This window comes from Syngnathus scovelli, chromosome 6 (genome assembly GCF_024217435.2).
Source record: "Syngnathus scovelli strain Florida chromosome 6, RoL_Ssco_1.2, whole genome shotgun sequence".
In the NCBI taxonomy this organism is placed as follows: Eukaryota; Metazoa; Chordata; class Actinopteri; order Syngnathiformes; family Syngnathidae; genus Syngnathus; species Syngnathus scovelli.
This window is the reverse complement of record NC_090852.1, coordinates 6,278,040-6,301,243: the sequence shown is the minus strand read 5'-3', so window position 1 is coordinate 6,301,243 and position 23,204 is coordinate 6,278,040. Positions and strand designations below refer to the sequence as shown.

The window sequence follows — 23,204 nt, the reverse complement described above, 5'->3', positions numbered from 1 at the left end:
GGCAAAAGATGAAGAGTTGAAAGTTGGAACGGGTTGAATCGGTTGAACAATGTAGAAATTAGAGTAGAAAAACGAAATTTTGGAGATTTTGGTTGAATTTCAAATTTGGAATTTTTGGTAAGTCGGAAGTTGTGGAATAGGTAGGCAAAAGATGAAGAGTTGAAAGTTGGAATGGGTTGAATCGGTTGAACAATGTAGAAATTAGAGTAGAAAAACAAAATGTTGGAGAATTTGGTTGAATTTCAAATATGGAATTTTTGGTAAGTGGGAAGTTGTGGAATAGATAGGCAAAAGATGAACAGTTGAAAGTTGGAACGAGTTGAATCGGTTGAACAATGTAGAAATTAGAGTAGAAAAACGAAATTTAGAAAGATTTGGTTGAATTTCAAATTTGGAATTTTTGGTAAACGGGAAGTTGCGGAATAGGTAGGCAAAACATGAACAGTTGAAAGTTGGAATGAGTTGAATCGGTTGAAAAATGTAGAAATTAGAGTAGAAAAACAAAATTTTTGAGAATTTGGTTGAATTCCAAATTTGAAAATTTGGAATTTTTCATAAGTTGGAAGTTGTGGAATAGTTAGAAAAAGATGAACAGTTGAAAGTTGGAATGGGTTGAATCGGTTGAAAAACGTAAAAGTTAGAGTGGAAAAACGAAATTTTGGAGAATTTGGTTGAATTTCAAATTTGGAATTTTTGGTAAGTGGGAAGTTGTGGAATAGGTAGGCAAAAGATGAACAGTTGAAAGTTGGAATGAGTTGAATCGGTTGAACAATGTAGAAAAAAGTGGAATGATGTAAATGTGAAATGTCGAATCTGCCATTAAGAATGAATGGGGAAAAATTTGTCGTAAGTTCGCGAATTTTGCGAAATCGGAAAATTTTCGGAACGAGAAAAATGGAAGCGCTCATCTCGTGAATATTTGGAACGCGTGAAAAGTGGAACGGAGTGAATCGGATGAACTATGTGGAAGAAGAAGCGGGACAAAAAAGTGGCGGGAATAAAATAGAAGAATAACTAGAAAATGCAATTTCTGGAGAAATTGCGTGTGAAGGCGAAGACTTTGAATCACTTCTTGGCGAATGCTGGCGAATTATGCTGAAACGAGTTGAATTACTTGAGAAATGTAGAAAATAGAGGTGAAAAACGGAATTTTGGAGAATTTGGTGGAATTTCAGAATTTTGGAGAATTTGGTTGAGTTTAAAATCTTAAAATGTGGAATTTATGGCAAGTGGAAATTTGGGGAATAGGTAGGAAAAAGATGAAGAGTTGAAAGTTGGAATGGGTTGAATCGGTTCAACAATGTGAAAATTAGAGTAGAAAAACACATTTTTGGAGAATTTGGTTGAATTTCAAAATTCAAAATTTGGAATTTTTTGTAAGGGGAAGTTGTGGAATAGGTAAGAAAAGATGAAGAGTTGAAAGTTGGAATGGGTTGAATCGGTAGAGAAATGTAGAAATGAGAGTAGAAAAACAAAATTTTGGAGAATTTGGTTGAATTTCAAATTTGGGATTTTTGGTAAGTGGGAAGTTGTGTAATACGTAGGCAAAAGATGAGTTGAAAGTTGGAATGGGTTGAATCGGTTGAAAAATGTACAAATTAGAGTAGAAAAATGAAATTTCGCAGAATTTGGTTGAATTTCAAATTTGGAATTTTTTGTAAGTGGGAAGTTGTGAAATAGGTAAGCAAAAGATGAAAAGTTGAAAGTTGGAATGGATTGAATCGGTTGCACAATGTAAAGATTAAAGAAGAAAAACAAAATGTTTGAGAATTTGGTTGAATTTCAAATTTTGAATTTTTTGTAAGTGGGAAGTTGTGGAATAGGTAGGCAAAAGATGAAGAGTTGAAAGTTGAAACGTGTTGAATCGGTTGAACAATGTAGAAATTAGAGTAGAAAAACGAAGTTTTGGAGATTTTGGTTGAATTTCAAATTTGGAATTTTTGGTAAGTCGGAAGTTGTGGAATAGGTAGGCAAAAGATGAAGAGTTGAAAGTTGGAATGGGTTGAATCGGTTGAACAATGTAGAAATTAGAGTAGAAAAACAAAATGGAGAATTTGGTTGAATTTCAAATATGGAATTTTTGGTAAGTGGGAAGTTGTGGAATAGGTAGGCAAAAGATGAAGAGTTGAAAGTTGGAATGGGTTGAATCGGTTGAACAATGTAGAAATTAGATTAGAAAAACGAAATTTTGGAGAATTTGGTTGAATTTCAAATTTGGAATTTTTGGTAAACGGGAAGTTGTGGAATAGGTAGGCAAAACATGAACAGTTGAAAGTTGGAATGAGTTGAATCGGTTAAAAAATGTGGAAATTAGAGTAGAAAAACACAATTTTTGAGAATTTGGTTGAATTTCAAATTTGGAATTTTTGGTAAGTCGGAAGTTGTGGAATAGGTAGGCAAAAGATGAAGAGTTGAAAGTTGGAATGGGTTGAATCGGTTGAACAATGTAGAAATTAGAGTAGAAAAACAAAATGTTGGAGAATTTGGTTGAATTTCAAATATGGAATTTTTGGTAAGTGGGAAGTTGTGGAATAGGTAGGCAAAAGATGAAGAGTTGAAAGTTGGAATGGGTTGAATCGGTTGAACAATGTAGAAATTAGATTAGAAAAACGAAATTTTGGAGAATTTGGTTGAATTTCAAATTTGGAATTTTTGGTAAACGGGAAGTTGTGGAATAGGTAGGCAAAACATGAACAGTTGAAAGTTGGAATGAGAATAATCGGTTAAAAAATGTAGAAATTAGAGTAGAAAAACAAAATTTTTGAGAATTTGGTTGAATTCCAAATTTGGAATTTTTGATAAGTGGGAAGTTGTGAAATAGGTAAGCAAAAGATGAAAAGTTTAAAGTTGGAATGGATTGAATCGGTTGCACAATGTAAAGATTAGAAAAGAAAAACAAAATGTTTGAGAATTTGGTTGAATTTCAAATTTTGAATTTTTGGTAAGTGGGAAGTTGTGGAATAGGTAGGCAAAAGATGAAGAGTTGAAAGTTGGAACGGGTTGAATCGGTTGAACAATGTAGAAATTAGAGTAGAAAAACGAAATTTTGGAGATTTTGGTTGAATTTCAAATTTGGAATTTTTGGTAAGTCGGAAGTTGTGGAATAGGTAGGCAAAAGATGAAGAGTTGAAAGTTGGAATGGGTTGAATCGGTTGAACAATGTAGAAATTAGAGTAGAAAAACAAAATGTTGGAGAATTTGGTTGAATTTCAAATATGGAATTTTTGGTAAGTGGGAAGTTGTGGAATAGATAGGCAAAAGATGAACAGTTGAAAGTTGGAATGAGTTGAATCGGTTGAACAATGTAGAAATTAGAGTAGAAAAACGAAATTTAGAAAGATTTGGTTGAATTTCAAATTTGGAATTTTTGGTAAACGGGAAGTTGTGGAATAGGTAGGCAAAACATGAACAGTTGAAAGTTCGAATGAGTTGAATCGGTTGAAAAATGTAGAAATTAGAGTAGAAAAACAAAATTTTTGAGAATTTGGTTGAATTCCAAATTTGAAAATTTGGAATTTTTCATAAGTTGGAAGTTGTGGAATAGTTAGAAAAAGATGAACAGTTGAAAGTTGGAATGGGTTGAATCGGTTGAAAAACGTAAAAGTTAGAGTGGAAAAACGAAATTTTGGAGAATTTGGTTGAATTTCAAATTTGGAATTTTTGGTAAGTGGGAAGTTGTGGAATAGGTAGGCAAAAGATGAACAGTTGAAAGTTGGAATGAGTTGAATCGGTTGAACAATGTAGAACAAAGTGGAATGATGTAAATGTGAAATGTCGAATCTGCCATTAAGAATGAATGGGGAAAAATTTGTCGTAAGTTCGCGAATTTTGCGAAATCGGAAAATTTTCGGAACGAGAAAAATGGAAGCGCTCATCTCGTGAATATTTGGAACACGTCAAAAGTGGAACGGAGTGAATCGGATGAACTATGTGGAAGAAGAAGCGGGACAAAAAAGTGTGGAGAATAAAATAGAAGAATAATAATAATAATAATAATAATAGAGAATGGTGTAGAATAACATATGTGTGAAGGCCATCGCCTTCACACAATAATAACTAGAAAATGCAATTTCTGGAGAAATTGCGTGTGAAGGCGAAGACTTTGAATCACTTATTGGGGAATGCTGGCGAATTATGCTGAAACGAGTTGAATTACTTGAGAAATGTAGAAAATAGAGGTGAAAGACGGAATTTTGGAGAATTTGGTGGAATTTCAGAATTTTTGAGAATTTGGTTGAGTTTAAAATCTTAAAATGTGGAATTTATGGCAAGTGGAAATTTTGGGGAATAGGTAGGAAAAAGATGAAGAGTTGAAAGTTGGAATGGGTTGAATCGGTTGAACAATGTGAAAATTAGAGTAGAAAAACACATTTTTGGAGAATTTGGTTGAATTTCAAATTTCAAAATTTGGAATTTTTTGTAAGGGGAAGTTGTGGAATAGGTAACCAAAAGATGAAGAGTTGAAAGTTGGAATGGGTTGAATCGGTAGAGAAATGTAGAAAAGAGAGTAGAAAAACGAAATTTTGGAGAATTTGGTTGAATTTCAAATTTGGGATTTTTGGTAAGTGGGAAGTTGTGTAATACGTAGGCAAAAGATGAAGAGTTGAAAGTTGGAATGGGTTGAATCGGTTGAAAAATGTACAAATTAGAGTCGAAAAACGAAATTTTGCAGAATTTGGTTGAATTTCAAATTTGGAATTTTTGGTAAGTGGGAAGTTGTGAAATAGGTAAGCAAAAGATGAAAAGTTGAAAGTTGGAATGGATTGAATCGGTTGCACAATGTAAAGATTAGAGTAGAAAAACAAAATGTTTGAGAATTTGGTTGAATTTCAAATTTTTATTTTTTGATTTTTGGTAAGTGGGAAGTTGTGGAATAGGTAGGCAAAAGATGAAGAGTTGAAAGTTGGAATGGGTTGAATCGGTTGAACAATGTAGAAATTACAGTAGAAAAACGAAATTTTGGAGATTTTGGTTGAATTTCAAATTTGGAATTTTTGGTAAGTCGGAAGTTGTGGAATAGGTAGGCAAAAGATGAAGAGTTGAAAGTTGGAATGGGTTGAATCGGTTGAACAATGTAGAAATTAGAGTAGAAAAACAAAATGTTGGAGAATTTGGTTGAATTTCAAATATGGAATTTTTGGTAAGTGGGAAGTTGTGGAATAGGTTGGCAAAAGATGAAAACTTGAAAGTTGGAATGGGTTGAATCGGTTGAACAATGTAGAAATTAGATTAGAAAAACGAAATTTTGGAGAATTTGGTTGAATTTCAAATTTGGAATTTTTGGTAAACGGGAAGTTGTGGAATAGGTAGGCAAAACATGAACAGTTGAAAGTTGGAATGAGATGAATCGGTTAAAAAATGTAGAAATTAGAGTAGAAAAACAAAATTTTTGAGAGTTTGGTTGAATTCCAAATTTGGAATTTTTGGTAAGTGGGAAGTTGTGAAATAGGTAAGCAAAAGATGAAAAGTTGAAAGTTGGAATGGATTGAATCGGTTGCACAATGTAAAGATTAGAGAAGAAAAACAAAATGTTTGAGAATTTGGTTGAATTTCAAATTTGGAATTTTTTGGTAAGTGGGAAGTTGTGGAATAGGTAGGCAAAAGATGAAGAGTTGAAAGTTGGAACGGGTTGAATCGGTTGAACAATGTAGAAATTAGAGTAGAAAAACGAAATTTTGGAGATTTTGGTTGAATTCCAAATTTGGAATTTTTGGTAAGTCGGAAGTTGTGGAATAGGTAGGCAAAAGATGAAGAGTTGAAAGTTGGAATGGGTTGAATCGGTTGAACAATGTAGAAATTAGAGTAGAAAAACAAAATGTTGGAGAATTTGGTTGAATTTCAAATATGGAATTTTTGGTAAGTGGGAAGTTGTGGAATAGGTAGGCAAAACATGAACAGTTGAAAGTTGGAATGAGTTGAATCGGTTGAAAAATGTAGAAATTAGAGTAGAAAAACAACATTTTTGAGAATTTGGTTGAATTCCAAATTTGAAAATTTGGAATTTTTCATAAGTTGGAAGTTGTGGAATAGTTAGAAAAAGATGAACAGTTGAAAGTTGGAATGGGTTGAATGGGTTGAAAAACGTAAAAGTTAGAGTGGAAAAACGAAATTTTAGAGAATTTGGTTGAATTTCAAATTTGGAATTTTTGGTAAGTGGGAAGTTGTGGAATAGGTAGGCAAAAGATGAACAATTGAAAGTTGGAATGAGTTGAATCGGTTGAACAATGTAGAAAAAAGTGGAATGATGTAAATGTGAAATGTCGAATCTGCCATTAAGAATGAATGGGGAAAAATTTGTCGTAAGTTCGCGAATTTTGCGAAATCGGAAAATTTTCGGAACGAGAAAAATGGAAGCGCTCATCTCGTGAATATTTGGAACACGTCAAAAGTGGAACGGAGTGAATCGGATGAACTATGTGGAAGAAGAAGCGGGACAAAAAAGTGTGGAGAATAAAATAGAAGAATAATAATAATAATAATAATAATAATAGAGAATGGTGTAGAATAACATATGTGTGAAGGCCATCGCCTTCACACAATAACTAGAAAATGCAATTTCTGGAGAAATTGCGTGTGAAGGCGAAGACTTTGAATCACTTCTTTGGGAATGATGCCGAATGATGTTGAAACGAGTTGAATTTCTTGAGAAATGTGGAAAATAGAAGTGTAATACTAAATTTTGGAGAATTTGGTTGAATTTCAAATTTGAAGTTTGGAATTTTTGGTAAGTGGGAGGTTGTGGAATAGGTAGGGAAAAGATGAACAGTTGAATATTGGAACGGGTTGAATTGGTTTAAAAAATGTAGACGTGAGAGCAAATGTTGAATCCCCATAGAGAATGAATGGGAATTAAAAGAAAAAGCAATTGCGCCAAAATATTTTGAAATTTGGAACAAAACGTAAAAAAACAGCTTCAGGAGGTTCACTTTTGGGGTTAAAATGTTGAAACGGGTTCAATCGGACAAAAAATGCAAAAGTTAGCGCCTAATGTAGCTATTTATGGCAGTTAATGTTGAAATAAGTTCACTTCCGGGTTGATTTGGGTCACTTCCGGTCTATTTGGGTCACTTCCGGTCTGATTAGAGGCACTTCCGGTCCAGCTGAGGTCACTTCCGGTTTATTTGGGGTCACTTCCGGTTTAAAAAGGTCACTTCCGGTTTAAAAAGGTCACTTCCGGTTTGATTTTGGGTCACTTCCGGTTTACCTGAGGTCACTTCCTGTTTACCTAAGGTCACTTCCGGTTTGATTTGGGCCACTTCCGGTTCATTCTAGGTTCATTGGGAGCACTTCAGGGTCAATCCAAGATGGCCGCCACACTGGAAGTGGGGGTCAAGGGTTGAATTTTGTAAGCATAGTGGAAGTGGGGGTGAAGGGGGTGAATATGGTAAGGATGAGGTGACCAAAGTGAATAAAGTTGGAATGGGTTGAATCGGTTGAAAAATGTAGAAATTAGAGTAGAAAAACCAAATTTTGTAGAATTTGGTTGAATTTCAAAATTGAAAATTTGGAAATTTTGGTAAGTGGGAAGGTGTGGAATAGGTAGGCAAAAGATGAACAGTTGAAAGTTGGAATGGGTTGAATCGGTTGAAAAACGTAGAAGTTAGAGTAGAAAAACGAAATTTTGGAGAATTTGGTTGAATTTCAAATTTGAAATTTTGGAATTTTTGATAGGTGAGAAGTTGTGGAATAGGCAGGCAAAAGATGAACAGTTGAAAGTTGGAATGGGTTGAATCGGTTGAAAAATGTAGAAATTAGAGTAGAAAAACGAAATTACGAAAAATTTGGTTGAATTTCAAATTTGAAAATTTGGAATTTTTTTGTAAGTGGGAAGTTGTGGAATAGGTAGGCAAAAGATGAACAGTTGGAAGTTGGAACGGGTTGAATCGGTCGAAAAATGTAGAAATTAGAGGTGAAAAACGAAATTTCGTGAAATTTTGTCGGAATTTTTAACGTGAAAACGTGAAATTTTTGAATTTGGGAATTTTGGGAATGTCGAGAATCATTCCGAATGTGGTTTGAATGTGCTGAATGAGGTGAATTTAAAAGGGGAATGACGTAAATGTGAAATGTCGAATCTGCCATTGAGAATGAATGGGGAAAAATTTGTCGTAAATTCGCGAATTTTGCGAAATCGGAAAATTTTCGGAACGAGAAAAATGGAAGCGCTCATCTCGTGAATATTTGGAATACATCAAAAGTGGAACGGAGTGAATCGGATGAACTATGTGGAAGAAGAAGCGGGACAAAAAAGTGTGGAGAATAAAATAGAAGAATAATAATAACTAGAAAATGCAATTTCTGGAGAAATTGCGTGTGAAGGCGAAGACTTTGAATCACTTCTTGGGGAATGATGCCGAATGATGTTGAAATGAGTTGAATTTCTTGAGAAATGTGGAAAATAGAAGTGTAATACTAAATTTTTGAGAATATGGTTGAATTTCAAATTTGATTTTTGGAATTTTTGGTAAGTGGAAAGTTGTGGAATAGGCAGGCAAAGGATGAACAGTTGAATGTTGGAACGGGTTGAATCGGTTAAAAAATGTAGAAGTGAGAGCAAATGTTGAATCCCCATAGAGAATGAATGGGAATTAAAAGAAAAAGCAATTGCGCCAAAATATTTTGAAATTTGGAACAAAACGTAAAAAAACAGCTTCAGGAGGTTCACTTTTGGGGTTAAAATGTTGAAACGGGTTCAATCGGACAAAAAATGCAAAAGTTAGCGCCTAATGTAGCTATTTATGACAGTTAATGTTGAAATAAGTTCACTTCCGGGTTGATTTGGGTCACTTCCGGTCTATTTGGGTCACTTCCGGTCTGATTAGAGGCACTTCCGGTCCAGCTGAGGTCACTTCCGGTTTATTTGGGGTCACTTCCGGTTTAAAAAGGTCACTTCCGGTTTAAAAAGGTCACTTCCGGTTTGATTTGGGGTCACTTCCGGTTTACCTAAGGTCACTTCCTGTTTACCTAAGGTCACTTCCGGTTCGATTCGGGGCACTTCCGGTTCATTCTAGGGTCATTGGGAGCACTTCAGGGTCAATCCAAGATGGCCGCCACACTGGAAGTGGGGGTCAAGGGTTGAATTGTGTAAGCATAGTGGAAGTGGGGGTGAAGGGGGTGAATATGGTAAGGATGAGGTGACCAAAGTGAATAAAGTTGGAATGGGTTGAATCGGTTGAAAAATGTAGAAATTAGAGTAGAAAAACCAAATTTTGTAGAATTTGGTTGAATTTCAAAATTGAAAATTTGGAAATTTTGGTAAGTGGGAAGGTGTGGAATAGGTAGGCAAAAGATGAACAGTTGAAAGTTGGAATGGGTTGAATCGGTTGAAAAACGTAGAAGTTAGAGTAGAAAAACGAAATTTTGGAGAATTTGGTTGAATTTCAAATTTGAAATTTTGGAATTTTTGGTAGGTGAGAAGTTGTGGAATAGGCAGGCAAAAGATGAACAGTTGAAAATTGGAATGGGTTGAATCGGTTGAAAAATGTAGAAACTAGAGGTGAAAAACGAAATTTCGTGAAATTTTGTCGGAATTTTTAACGTGAAAACGTGAAATTTTTGAATTTGGGAATTTTGAGAATGTCGAGAATCATTCCGAATGTGGTTTGAATGTGCTGAATGAGGTGAATTTAAAAGGGGAATGACGTAAATGTGAAATGTAGAATCTGCCATTGAGAATGAATGGGGAAAAATTTGTCGTAAATTCGCGAATTTTGCGAAATCGGAAAATTTTCGGAACGAGAAAAATGGAAGCGCTCATCTCGTGAATATTTGGAATACGTCAAAAGTGGAACGGAGTGAATCGGATGAATTATGTGGAAGAAGAAGCGGGACAAAAAAGTGTGGAGAATAAAATATAATAATAATAATAATAACTAGAAAATGCAATTTCTGGAGAAATTGCGTGTGAAGGCGAAGACTTTGAATCACTTCTTGGCGAATGCTGGCGAATTATGCTGAAACGAGTTGAATTACTTGAGAAATGTAGAAAATAGAGGTGAAAAACGGAATTTTGGAGAATTTGGTGGAATTTCAGAATTTTGGAGAATTTGGTTGAGTTTAAAATCTTAAAATGTGGAATTTATGGCAAGTGGAAATTTGGGGAATAGGTAGGAAAAAGATGAAGAGTTGAAAGTTGGAATGAGTTGAATCGGTTGAACAATGTGAAAATTAGAGTAGAAAAACACATTTTTGGAGAATTTGGTTGAATTTCAAAATTTGGAATTTTTTGTAAGGGGAAGTTGTGGAATAGGTAAGCAAAAGATGAAGAGTTGAAAGTTGGAATGGGTTGAATCGGTAGAGAAATGTAGAAATGAGAGTAGAAAAACGAAATTTTGGAGAATTTGGTTGAATTTCAAATTTGGGATTTTTGGTAAGTGGGAAGTTGTGTAATACGTAGGCAAAAGATGAAGAGTTGAAAGTTGGAATGGGTTGAATCGGTTGAAAAATTTACAAATTAGAGTCGAAAAAACGAAATTTTGCAGAATTTGGTTGAATTTCAAATTTGGAATTTTTAGTAAGTGGGAAGTTGTGAAATAGGTAAGCAAAAGATGAAAAGTTGAAAGTTGGAATGGATTGAATCGGTTGCACAATGTAAAGATTAGAGTAGAAAAACAAAATGTTTGAGAATTTGGTTGAATTTCAAATTTTTAATTTTTGGGAAGTGGGAAATTGTGGAATAGGTAGGCAAAAGATGAAGAGTTGAAAGTTGGAATGGGTTGAATCGGTTGAACAATGTAGAAATTAGATTAGAAAAACAAAATTTTGGAGATTTTGGTTGAATTTCAAATTTGGAATTTTTGGTAAGTCGGAAGTTGTGGAATAGGTAGGCCAAAGATGAAGAGTTGAAAGTTGGAATGGGCTGAATCGGTTGAACAATGTAGAAATTAGAGTAGAAAAACAAAATGTTGGAGAATTTGGTTGAATTTCAAATATGGAATTTTTGGTAAGTGGGAAGTTGTGGAATAGGTAGGCAAAAGATGAAGAGTTGAAAGTTGGAATGGGTTGAATCGGTTGAACAATGTAGAAATTAGATTAGAAAAACGAAATTTTGGAGAATTTGGTTGAATTTCAAATTTGGAATTTTTGGTAAACGGGAAGTTGTGGAATAGGTAGGCAAAACATGAACAGTTGAAAGTTGGAATGAGTTGAATCGGTTAAAAAATGTAGAAATTAGAGTAGAAAAACAAAATTTTTGAGAATTTGGTTGAATTCCAAATTTGGAATTTTTGGTAAGTCGGAAGTTGTGGAATAGGTAGGCAAAAGTTGAAGAGTTGAAAGTTGGAATGGGTTGAATCGGTTGAACAATGTAGAAATTAGAGTAGAAAAACAAAATGTTGGCGAATTTGGTTGAATTTCAAATATGGAATTTTTGGTAAGTGGGAAGTTGTGGAATAGGTAGGCAAAAGATGAAGAGTTGAAAGTTGGAATGGGTTGAATCGGTTGAACAATGTAGAAATTAGATTAGAAAAACGAAATTTTGGAGAATTTGGTTGAATTTCAAATTTGGAATTTTTGGTAAACGGGAAGTTGTGGAATAGGTAGGCAAAACATGAACAGTTGAAAGTTGGAATGAGTTGAATCGGTTAAAAAATGTAGAAATTAGAGTAGAAAAACAAAATGTTGGAGAATTTGGTTGAATTTCAAATATGGAATTTTTGGTAAGTGGGAAGTTGTGGAATAGGTAGGCAAAACATGAACATTTGAAAGTTGGAATGAGTTGAATCGGTTGAAAAATGTAGAAATTAGAGTAGAAAAACAAAATTTTTGAGAATTTGGTTGAATTCCAAATTTGAAAATTTGGAATTTTTCATAAGTTGGAAGTTGTGGAATAGTTAGAAAAAGATGAACAGTTGAAAGTTGGAATGGGTTGAATCGGTTGAAAAACGTAAAAGTTAGAGTGGAAAAACGAAATTTTGGAGAATTTGGTTGAATTTCAAATTTGGAATTTTTGGTAAGTGGGAAGTTGTGGAATAGGTAGGCAAAAGATGAACAGTTGAAAGTTGGAATGAGTTGAATCGGTTGAACAATGTAGAAAAAAGTGGAATGATGTAAATGTGAAATGTCGAATCTGCCATTAAGAATGAATGGGGAAAAATTTGTCGTAAGTTCGCGAATTTTGCGAAATCGGAAAATTTTCGGAACGAGAAAAATGGAAGCGCTCATCTCGTGAATATTTGGAACACGTCAAAAGTGGAACGGAGTGAATCGGATGAATTATGTGGAAGAAGAAGCGGGACAAAAAAGTGTGGAGAATAAAATATAATAATAATAATAATAATAATAATAATAATAGAGAATGGTGTAGAATAACATATGTGTGAAGGCCATCGCCTTCACACAATAATAGAGAATGGTGTAGAATAACATATGTGTGAAGGCCATCGCCTTCACACAATAATAATAATAATAATAGAGAATGGTGTAGAATAACATATGTGTGAAGGCCATCGCCTTCACACAATAATAATAATAACTAGAAAATGCAATTTCTGGAGAAATTGCGTGTGAAGGCGAAGACTTTGAATCACTTCTTTGGGAATGATGCCGAATGATGTTGAAATGAGTTGAATTTCTTGAGAAATGTGGAAAATAGAAGTGTAATACTAAATTTTGGAGAATTTGGTTGAATTTCAAATTTGAAGTTTGGAATTTTTGGTAAGTGGGAGGTTGTGGAATAGGTAGGCAAAAGATGAACAGTCAAATGTTGGAACGGGTTGAATTGGTTAAAAAATGTAGAAGTTAGAGCAAATATTGAATCCCCATAGAGAATGAATGGGAATTAAAAGAAAAAATAATTGCGCCAAAATATTGTAAAATTTGGAACAAAACGAAAAAAAACAGCTTCAGGAGGTTCACCTTTGGGGTTAAAATGTTGAAACGGGTTCAATCGGACAAAAAATGCAAAAGTTAGCGACTAATGTAGCTATTTAGGGCAGTTAATGTTGAAATAAGGTCACTTCCGGTTTGATTTGGGTCACTTCCGGTTTGATTAGAGGCACTTCCGGTCCAGCTGAGGTCACTTCCGGTTTATTTGGGGTCACTTCCGGTTTTAAAAGGTCACTTCCGGTTTAAAAAGGTCACTTCCGGTTTGATTTGGGGTCACTTCCGGTTTACCTAAGGTCACTTCCTGTTTACCTAAGGTCACTTGCGGCTTGATATGGGGCACTTCCGGTACATTCTGGGTTCATTGGGGGCACTTCAGGGTCAATCCAAGATGGCCGCCACACTGGAAGTGTGGGTGAAGGAGGTGAATATGGTAAGCATAAGGTAAACAAAGTGAATAAAGTTGGAATGGGTTGAATCGGTTGAAAAATGTGGAAAAAAGAGTAGAAAAACGAAATTGTAGAGAATTTTGGTAAGTGGAAAGTTGTGGAATAGGCAGGCAAAGGATGAACAGTTGAATGTTGGAACGGGTTGAATCGGTTAAAAAATGTAGAAGTGAGAGCAAATGTTGAATCCCCATAGAGAATGAATGGGAATCAAAAGAAAAAGCAATTGCGCCAAAATATTTTGAAATTTGGAACAAAACGTAAAAAAAAAGCTTCAGGAGGTTCACTTTTGGGGTTAAAATGTTGAAACGGGTTCAATCGGACAAAAAATGCAAAAGTTAGCGCCTAATGTAGCTATTTAGGGCAGTTAATTTTGAAATAAGTTCACTTCCGGGTTGATTTGGGTCACTTCCGGTCTATTTGGGTCACTTCCGGTTTGATTAGAGGCACTTCCGGTCTAGCTGAGGTCACTTCCGGTTTATTTGGGGTCACTTCCGGTTTAAAAAGGTCACTTCCGGTTTAAAAAGGTCACTTCCGGTTTGATTTGGGGTCACTTCCGGTTTACCTAAGGTCACTTCCTGTTTACCTAAGGTCACTTCCGGTTCGATTTGGGGCACTTCCGGTTCATTCTAGGGTCATTGGGAGCACTTCAGGGTCAATCCAAGATGGCCGCCACACTGGAAGTGGGGGTCAAGGGTTGAATTTTGTAAGCATAGTGGAAGTGGGGGTGAAGGTGGTGAATATGGTAAGGATGAGGTGACCAAAGTGAATAAAGTTGGAATGGGTTGAATCGGTTGAAAAATGTAGAAATTAAGTAGAAAAACCAAATTTTGTAGAATTTGGTTGAATTTCAAAATTGAAAATTGGAATTTGGAATTTTTCATAAGTTGGAAGTTGTGGAATAGTTAGAAAAAGATGAACAGTTGAAAGTTGGAATGGGTTGAATCGGTTGAAAAACGTAAAAGTTAGAGTGGAAAAACGAAATTTTGGAGAATTTGGTTGAATTTCAAATTTGGAATTTTTGGTAAGTGGGAAGTTGTGGAATAGGTAGGCAAAAGATGAACAGTTGAAAGTTGGAATGAGTTGAATCGGTTGAACAATGTAGAAAAAAGTGGAATGATGTAAATGTGAAATGTCGAATCTGCCATTAAGAATGAATGGGGAAAAATTTGTCGTAAGTTCGCGAATTTTGCGAAATCGGAAAATTTTCGGAACGAGAAAAATGGAAGCGCTCATCTCGTGAATATTTGGAACACGTCAAAAGTGGAACGGAGTGAATCGGATGAACTATGTGGAAGAAGAAGCGGGACAAAAAAGTGTGGAGAATAAAATAGAATAATAATAATAACTAGAAAATGCAATTTCTGGAGAAATTGCGTGTGAAGGCGAAGACTTTGAATCACTTCTTTGGGAATGATGCCGAATGATGTTGAAACGAGTTGAATTTCTTGAGAAATGTGGAAAATAGAAGTGTAATACTAAATTTTGGAGAATTTGGTTGAATTTCAAATTTGAAGTTTGGAATTTTTGGTAAGTGGGAGGTTGTGGAATAGGTAGGGAAAAGATGAACAGTTGAATATTGGAACGGGTTGAATTGGTTTAAAAAATGTAGAAGTTAGAGAAAATGTTGAATCCCCATAGAGAATGAATGGGAATGAAAAGAAAAAATAATAATTAAAATTTGGAACAAAACGAAAAAAAACAGCTTCAGGAAGTTCACTTTTGGGGTTAAAATGTTGAAACGGGTTCAATCGGACAAAAAATGCAAAAGTTAGTGACTAATGTAGCTATTTAGGGCAGTTAATGTTGAAATAAGGGCACCTCCGGGGTGATCTGGGTCACTTCCGGTCTATTTGGGTCACTTCCGGTTTAATTAGAGGCACTTCCGGTCTAGCTGAGGTCACTTCCGGTTTATTTGGGGTCACTTCCGGTTTAAAAAGGTCACTTCCGGTTTAAAAAGGTCACTTCCGGTTTGATTTGGGGTCACTTCCGGTTTACTTGAGGTCACTTCCTGTTTACCTAAGGTCACTTCCGGATTGATTTGGGGCACTTCCGGTCTATTTGGGTCACTTCCGGTTTGACTAGAGGCACTTCCGGTCTAGCTGAGGTCACTTCCGGTTAATTTGGGGTCACTTCCGGTTTAAAAAGGTCACTTCCGGTTTAAAAAGGTCACTTCCGGTTTGATTTGGGGTCACTTCCGGTTTACCTGAGGTCACTTCCTGTTTACCTAAGGTCACTTCCGGTTCGATTTGGGGCACTTCCGGTTCATTCTAGGTTCATTGGGAGCACTTCAGGGTCAATCCAAGATGGCCGCCACACTGGAAGTGGGGGTCAAGGGTTGAATTTTGTAAGCATAGTGGAAGTGGGGGTGAAGGTGGTGAATATGGTAAGGATGAGGTGACCAAAGTGAATAAAGTTGGAATGGGTTGAATCGGTTGAAAAATGTAGAAATTAGAGTAGAAAAACCAAATTTTGTAGAATTTGGTTGAATTTCAAAATTGAAAATTTGGAAATTTTGGTAAGTGGGAAGGTGTGGAATAGGTAGGCAAAAGATGAACAGTTGAAAGTTGGAATGGGTTGAATCGGTTGAAAAACGTAGAAGTTAGAGTAGAAAAACGAAATTTTGGAGAATTTGGTTGAATTTCAAATTTGAAATTTTGGAATTTTTGGTAGGTGAGAAGTTGTGGAATAGGCAGGCAAAAGATGAACAGTTGAAAGTTGGAATGGGTTGAATCGGTTGAAAAATGTAGAAGTTAGAGTAGAAAAACGAAATTACGAAGAATTTGGTTGAATTTCAAATTTGAAAATTTGGAATTTTTTTGTAAGTGGGAAGTTGTGGAATAGGTAGGCAAAAGATGAACAGTTGGAAGTTGGAACGGGTTGAATCGGTCGAAAAATGTAGAAATTAGAGGTGAAAAACGAAATTTCGTGAAATTTTGTCGGAATTTTTAACGAGAAAACGTGAAATTTTTGAATTTGGGAATTTTGGGAATGTCGAGAATCATTCCGAATGTGGTTTGAATGTGCTGAATGAGGTGAATGTAAAAGGGGAATGACGTAAATGTGAAATGTCGAATCTGCCATTGAGAATGAATGGGGAAAAATTTGTCGTAAATTCGCGAATTTTGCGAAATCGGAAAATTTTCGGAACGAGAAAAATGGAAGCGCTCATCTCGTGAATATTTGGAATACGTCAAAAGTGGAACGGAGTGAATCGGATGAATTATGTGGAAGAAGAAGCGGGACAAAAAAGTGGCGGGAATAAAATAGAAGAATAATAATAACTAGAAAATGCAATTTCTGGAGAAATTGCGTGTGAAGGCGAAGACTTTGAATCACTTCTTGGGGAATGCTGGCGAATTATGCTGAAACGAGTTGAATTACTTGAGAAATGTAGAAAATAGAGGTGAAAAACGGAATTTTGGAGAATTTGGTGGAATTTCAGAATTTTGGAGAATTTGGTTGAGTTTAAAATCTTAAAATGTGGAATTTATGGCAAGTGGAAATTTGGGGAATAGGTAGGAAAAAGATGAAGAGTTGAAAGTTGGAATGGGTTGAATCGGTTGAACAATGTGAAAATTAGAGTAGAAAAACACATTTTTGGAGAATTTGGTTGAATTTCAAATTTCAAAATTTGGAATTTTTTGTAAGGGGAAGTTGTGGAATAGGTAAGCAAAAGATGAAGAGTTGAAAGTTGGAATGGGTTGAATCGGTAGAGAAATGTAGAAATGAGAGTAGAAAAACGAAATTTTGGAGAATTTGGTTGAATTTCAAATTTGGGATTTTTGGTAAGTGGGAAGTTGTGTAATACGTAGGCAAAAGATGAAGAGTTGAAAGTTGGAATGGGTTGAATCGGTTGAAAAATGTACAAATTAGAGTCGAAAAACGAAATTTTGCAGAATTTGGTTGAATTTCAAATTTGGAATTTTTGGTAAGTGGGAAGTTGTGAAATAGGTAAGCAAAAGATGAAAAGTTGAAAGTTGGAATGGATTGAATCGGTTTCACAATGTAAAGATTAGAGTAGAAAAACAAAATGTTTGAGAATTTGGTTGAATTTCAAATTTTTAATTTTTAATTTTTGGTAAGTGGGAAGTTGTGGAATAGGTAGGCAAAAGATGAAGAGTTGAAAGTTGGAATGGGTTGAATCGGTTGAACAATGTAGAAATTAGATTAGAAAAACGACATTTTGGAGAATTTGGTTGAATTTCAAATTTGGAATTTTTGGTAAACGGGAAGTTGTGGAATAGGTAGGCAAAACATGAACAGTTGAAAGTTGGAATGAGTTGAATCGGTTAAAAAATGTAGAAATTAGAGTAGAAAAACAAAATTTTTGATAATTTGGTTGAATTCCAAATTTGGAATTTTTGGTAAGTCGGAAGTTGTGGAATAGGTAGGCAAAAGATGAAGAGTTGAAAGTTGGAATGGGTTGAATCGGTTGAACAATGTAGAAATTAGATTAGAAAAACGAAATTTTGGAGAATTTGGTTGAATTTCAAATTTGGAATTTTTGGTAAACGGGAAGTTGTGGAATAGGTAGGCAAAACATGAACAGTTGAAAGTTGGAATGAGTTGAATCGGTTAAAAAATGTAGAAATTAGAGTAGAAAAACAAAATGTTGGAGAATTTGGTTGAATTTCAAATATGGAATTTTTGGTAAGTGGGAAGTTGTGGAATAGGTAGGCAAAACATGAACAGTTGAAAGTTGGAATGAGTTGAATCGGTTGAAAAATGTAGAAATTAGAGTAGAAAAACAAAATTTTTGAGAATTTGGTTGAATTCCAAATTTGAAAATTTTGAATTTTTCATAAGTTGGAGGTTGTGGAATAGTTAGAAAAAGATGAACAGTTGAAAGTTGGAATGGGTTGAATCGGTTGAAAAACGTAAAAGTTAGAGTGGAAAAACGAAATGTTGGAGAATTTGGTTGAATTTCAAATTTGGAATTTTTGGTAAGTGGGAAGTTGTGGAATAGGTAGGCAAAAGATGAAGAGTTGAAAGTTGGAATGGGTTGAATCGGTTGAACAATGTAGAAATTAGATTAGAAAAACGAAATTTTGGAGAATTTGGTTGAATTTCAAATTTGGAATTTTTGGTAAACGGGAAGTTGTGGAATAGGTAGGCAAATCATGAACAGTTGAAAGTTGGAATGAGTTGAATCGGTTAAAAAATGTAGAAATTAGAGTAGAAAAACAAAATTTTTGAGAATTTGGTTGAATTCCAAATTTGGAATTTTTGGTAAGTGGGAAGTTGTGAAATAGGTAAGCAAAAGATGTAAAGTTGAAAGTTGGAATGGATTGAATCGGTTTCACAATGTAAAGATTAGAGAAGAAAAACCAAATGTTTGAGAATTTGGTTGAATTTCAAATTTGGAATTTTTGGTAAGTGGGAAGTTGTGGAATAGGTAGGCAAAAGATGAAGAGTTGAAAGTTGGAACGGGTTGAATCGGTTGAACAATGTAGAAATTAGAGTAGAAAAACGAAATTTTGGAGATTTTGGTTGAATTTCAAATTTGGAATTTTTGGTAAGTCAGAAGTTGTGGAATAGGTAGGCAAAAGATGAAGAGTTGAAAGTTGGAATGGGTTGAATCGGTTGAACAATGTAGAAATTAGAGTAGAAAAACAAAATGTTGGAGAATTTGGTTGAATTTCAAATATGGAATTTTTGGTAAGTGGGAAGTTGTGGAATAGATAGGCAAAAGATGAACAGTTGAAAGTTGGAATGAGTTGAATCGGTTGAACAATGTAGAAATTAGAGTAGAAAAACGAAATTTAGAAAGATTTGGTTGAATTTCAAATTTGGAATTTTTGGTAAACGGGAAGTTGTGGAATAGGTAGGCAAAACATGAACAGTTGAAAGTTGGAATGAGTTGAATCGGTTGAAAAATGTAGAAATTAGAGTAGAAAAACAAAATTTTTGAGAATTTGGTTGAATTCCAAATTTGAAAATTTGGAATTTTTCATAAGTTGGAAGTTGTGGAATAGTTAGAAAAAGATGAACAGTTGAAAGTTGGAATGGGTTGAATCGGTTGAAAAACGTAAAAGTTAGAGTGGAAAAACGAAATTTTGGAGAATTTGGTTGAATTTCAAATTTGGAATTTTTGGTAAGTGGGAAGTTGTGGAATAGGTAGGCAAAAGATGAACAGTTGAAAGTTGGAATGAGTTGAATCGGTTGAACAATGTAGAAAAAAGTTGAATGATGTAAATGTGAAATGTCGAATCTGCCATTAAGAATGAATGGGGAAAAATTTGTCGTAAGTTCGCGAATTTTGCGAAATCGGAAAATTTTCGGAACGAGAAAAATGGAAGCGCTCATCTCGTGAATATTTGGAACGCGTGAAAAGTGGAACGGAGTGAATCGGATGAACTATGTGGAAGAAGAAGCGGGACAAAAAAGTGGCGGGAATAAAATAGAAGAATAATAATAATAATAACTAGAAAATGCAATTTCTGGAGAAATTGCGTGTGAAGGCGAAGACTTTGAATCACTTCTTGGGGAATGCTGGCGAATTATGCTGAAACGAGTTGAATTACTTGAGAAATGTAGAAAATAGAGGTGAAAAACGGAATTTTGGAGAATTTGGTGGAATTTCAGAATTTTGGAGAATTTGGTTGAGTTTAAAATCTTAAAATGTGGAATTTATGGCAAGTGGAAATTTGGGGAATAGGTAGGAAAAAGATGAAGAGTTGAAAGTTGGAATGGGTTGAATCGGTTGAACAATGTGAAAATTAGAGTAGAAAAACACATTTTTGGAGAATTTGGTTGAATTTCAAATTTCAAAATTTGGAATTTTTTGTAAGGGGAAGTTGTGGAATAGGTAAGCAAAAGATGAAGAGTTGAAAGTTGGAATGGGTTGAATCGGTAGAGAAATGTAGCAATGAGAGTAGAAAAACGAAATTTGGGAGAATTTGGTTGAATTTCAAATTTGGGATTTTTGGTAAGTGGGAAGTTGTGTAATACGTAGGCAAAAGATGAAGAGTTGAAAGTTGGAATGGGTTGAATCGGTTGAAAAATGTACAAATTAGAGTCGAAAAACGAAATTTTGCAGAATTTGGTTGAATTTCAAATTTGGAATTTTTGGTAAGTGGGAAGTTGTGAAATAGGTAAGCAAAAGATGAAAAGTTGAAAGTTGGAATGGATTGAATCGGTTTCACAATGTAAAGATTAGAGTAGAAAAACAAAATGTTTGAGAATTTGGTTGAATTTCAAATTTTTAATTTTTAATTTTTGGTAAGTGGGAAGTTGTGGAATAGGTAGGCAAAAGATGAAGAGTTGAAAGTTGGAATGGGTTGAATCGGTTGAACAATGTAGAAATTACAGTAGAAAAACGAAATTTTGGAGATTTTGGTTGAATTTCAAATTTGGAATTTTTGGTAAATGGGAAGTTGTGGAATAGGTAGGCAAAAGATGAAGAGTTGAAAGTTGGAATGGGTTGAATTGGTTGAACAATGTAGAAATTAGAGTAGAAAAACAAAATGTTGGAGAATTTGGTTGAATTTCAAATATGGAATTTTTGGTAAGTGGGAAGTTATGGAATAGGTAGGCAAAAGATGAAGAGTTGAAAGTTGGAATGGGTTGAATCGGTTGAACAATGTAGAAATTAGATTAGAAAAACGAAATTTTGGAGAATTTGGTTGAATTTCAAATTTGGAATTTTTGGTAAACGGGAAGTTGTGGAATAGGTAGGCAAAACATGAACAGTTGAAAGTTGGAATGAGTTGAATCGGTTAAAAAATGTAGAAATTAGAGTAGAAAAACAAAATTTTTTGAGAATTTGGTTGAATTCCAAATTTGGAATTTTTGGTAAGTCGGAAGTTGTGGAATAGGTAGGCAAAAGATGAAGAGTTGAAAGTTGGAATGGGTTGAATCGGTTGAACAATGTAGAAATTAGAGTAGAAAAACAAAATGTTGGAGAATTTGGTTGAATTTCAAATATGGAATTTTTGGTAAGTGGGAAGTTGTGGAATAGGTAGGCAAAAGATGAAGAGTTGAAAGTTGGAATGGGTTGAATCGGTTGAACAATGTAGAAATTAGATTAGAAAAACGAAATTTTGGAGAATTTGGTTGAATTTCAAATTTGGAATTTTTGGTAAACGGGAAGTTGTGGAATAGGTAGGCAAAACATGAACAGTTGAAAGTTGGAATGGGTTGAATCGGTTGAACAATGTAGAAATTAGATTAGAAAAACGAAATTTTGGAGAATTTGGTTGAATTTCAAATTTGGAATTTTTGGTAAACGGGAAGTTGTGGAATAGGTAGGCAAAACATGAACAGTTGAAAGTTGGAATGAGTTGAATCGGTTAAAAAATGTAGAAATTAGAGTAGAAAAACACAATTTTTGAGAATTTGGTTGAATTCCAAATTTGGAATTTTTGGTAAGTCGGAAGTTGTGGAATAGGTAGGCAAAAGATGAAGAGTTGAAAGTTGGAATGGGTTGAATCGGTTGAACAATGTAGAAATTAGAGTAGAAAAACAAAATGTTGGAGAATTTGGTTGAATTTCAAATATGGAATTTTTGGTAAGTGGGAAGTTGTGGAATAGGTAGGCAAAAGATGAAGAGTTGAAAGTTGGAATGGGTTGAATCGGTTGAACAATGTAGAAATTAGATTAGAAAAACGAAATTTTGGAGAATTTGGTTGAATTTCAAATTTGGAATTTTTGGTAAACGGGAAGTTGTGGAATAGGTAGGCAAAACATGAACAGTTGAAAGTTGGAATGAGTTGAATCGGTTAAAAAATGTAGAAATTAGAGTAGAAAAACAAAATGTTGGAGAATTTGGTTGAATTTCAAATATGGAATTTTTGGTAAGTGGGAAGTTGTGGAATAGGTAGGCAAAACATGAACAGTTGAAAGTTGGAATGAGTTGAATCGGTTTAAAAATGTAGAAATTAGAGTAGAAAAACAAAATTTTTGAGAATTTGGTTGAATTCCAAATTTGAAAATTTGGAATTTTTCATAAGTTGGAAGTTGTGGAATAGTTAGAAAAAGATGAACAGTTGAAAGTTGGAATGGGTTGAATCGGTTGAAAAACGTAAAAGTTAGAGTGGAAAAACGAAATTTTGGAGAATTTGGTTGAATTTCAAATTTGGAATTTTTGGTAAGTGGGAAGTTGTGGAATAGGTAGGCAAAAGATGAACAGTTGAAAGTTGGAATGAGTTGAATCGGTTGAACAATGTAGAAAAAAGTGGAATGATGTAAATGTGAAATGTCGAATCTGCCATTAAGAATGAATGGGGAAAAATTTGTCGTAAGTTCGCGAATTTTGCGAAATCGGAAAATTTTCGGAACGAGAAAAATGGAAGCGCTCATCTCGTGAATATTTGGAACACGTCAAAAGTGGAACGGAGTGAATCGGATGAACTATGTGGAAGAAGAAGCGGGACAAAAAAGTGTGGAGAATAAAATATAATAATAATAATAACTAGAAAATGCAATTTCTGGAGAAATTGCGTGTGAAGGCGAAGACTTTGAATCACTTCTTGGGGAATGATGCCGAATGATGTTGAAATGAGTTGAATTTCTTGAGAAAATAGAAGTGTAATACTAAATTTTGGAGAATTTGGTTGAATTTCAAATTTGAAAGTTTGGAATTTTTGGTAAGTAGAAAGTTGTGGAATAGGTAGAAAAATGATGAACAGTTGAAAGTTGGAATGGGTAGAATCGGTTGAAAAATGTAGAAATTAGAGTAGAAAGACGAAATTTAGAAAAATTTGGTTGAATTTCAAATTTGGAATTTTTGGCAAATGGGAAGTTGTGGAATAGGTTGGCAAAAGATGAACAGTTGGAAGTTGGAATGAGTTGAATAAGTTGAAAAATGTAGAAATTAGAGTCGAAAAACGAAAATTTGGAGAATTTGGTTGAATTTCAAATTTGGAATTTTTGATCAGTGGGAAGTTGTGGAATAGGTAGGCAAAAGATGAACAGTTGAAAGTTGGAATGGGT

At 34.5% G+C, this 23,204-nt stretch overlaps 1 long non-coding RNA gene across 1 annotated transcript in view; it reads left to right on the top strand.

Moving 5' to 3' along the window:
- Window positions 1-22,637, top strand: part of LOC125970152 (uncharacterized) — a 28,019-nt gene extending 5,382 nt beyond the window's left edge. Inside the window, exon 2 of the long non-coding RNA XR_011086950.1 lies at window positions 427-22,637. This is a non-coding gene — a long non-coding RNA (uncharacterized lncRNA). The remainder of the gene's footprint in view (window positions 1-426) is intronic.
- Window positions 22,638-23,204: the final 567 nt, after the last annotated feature.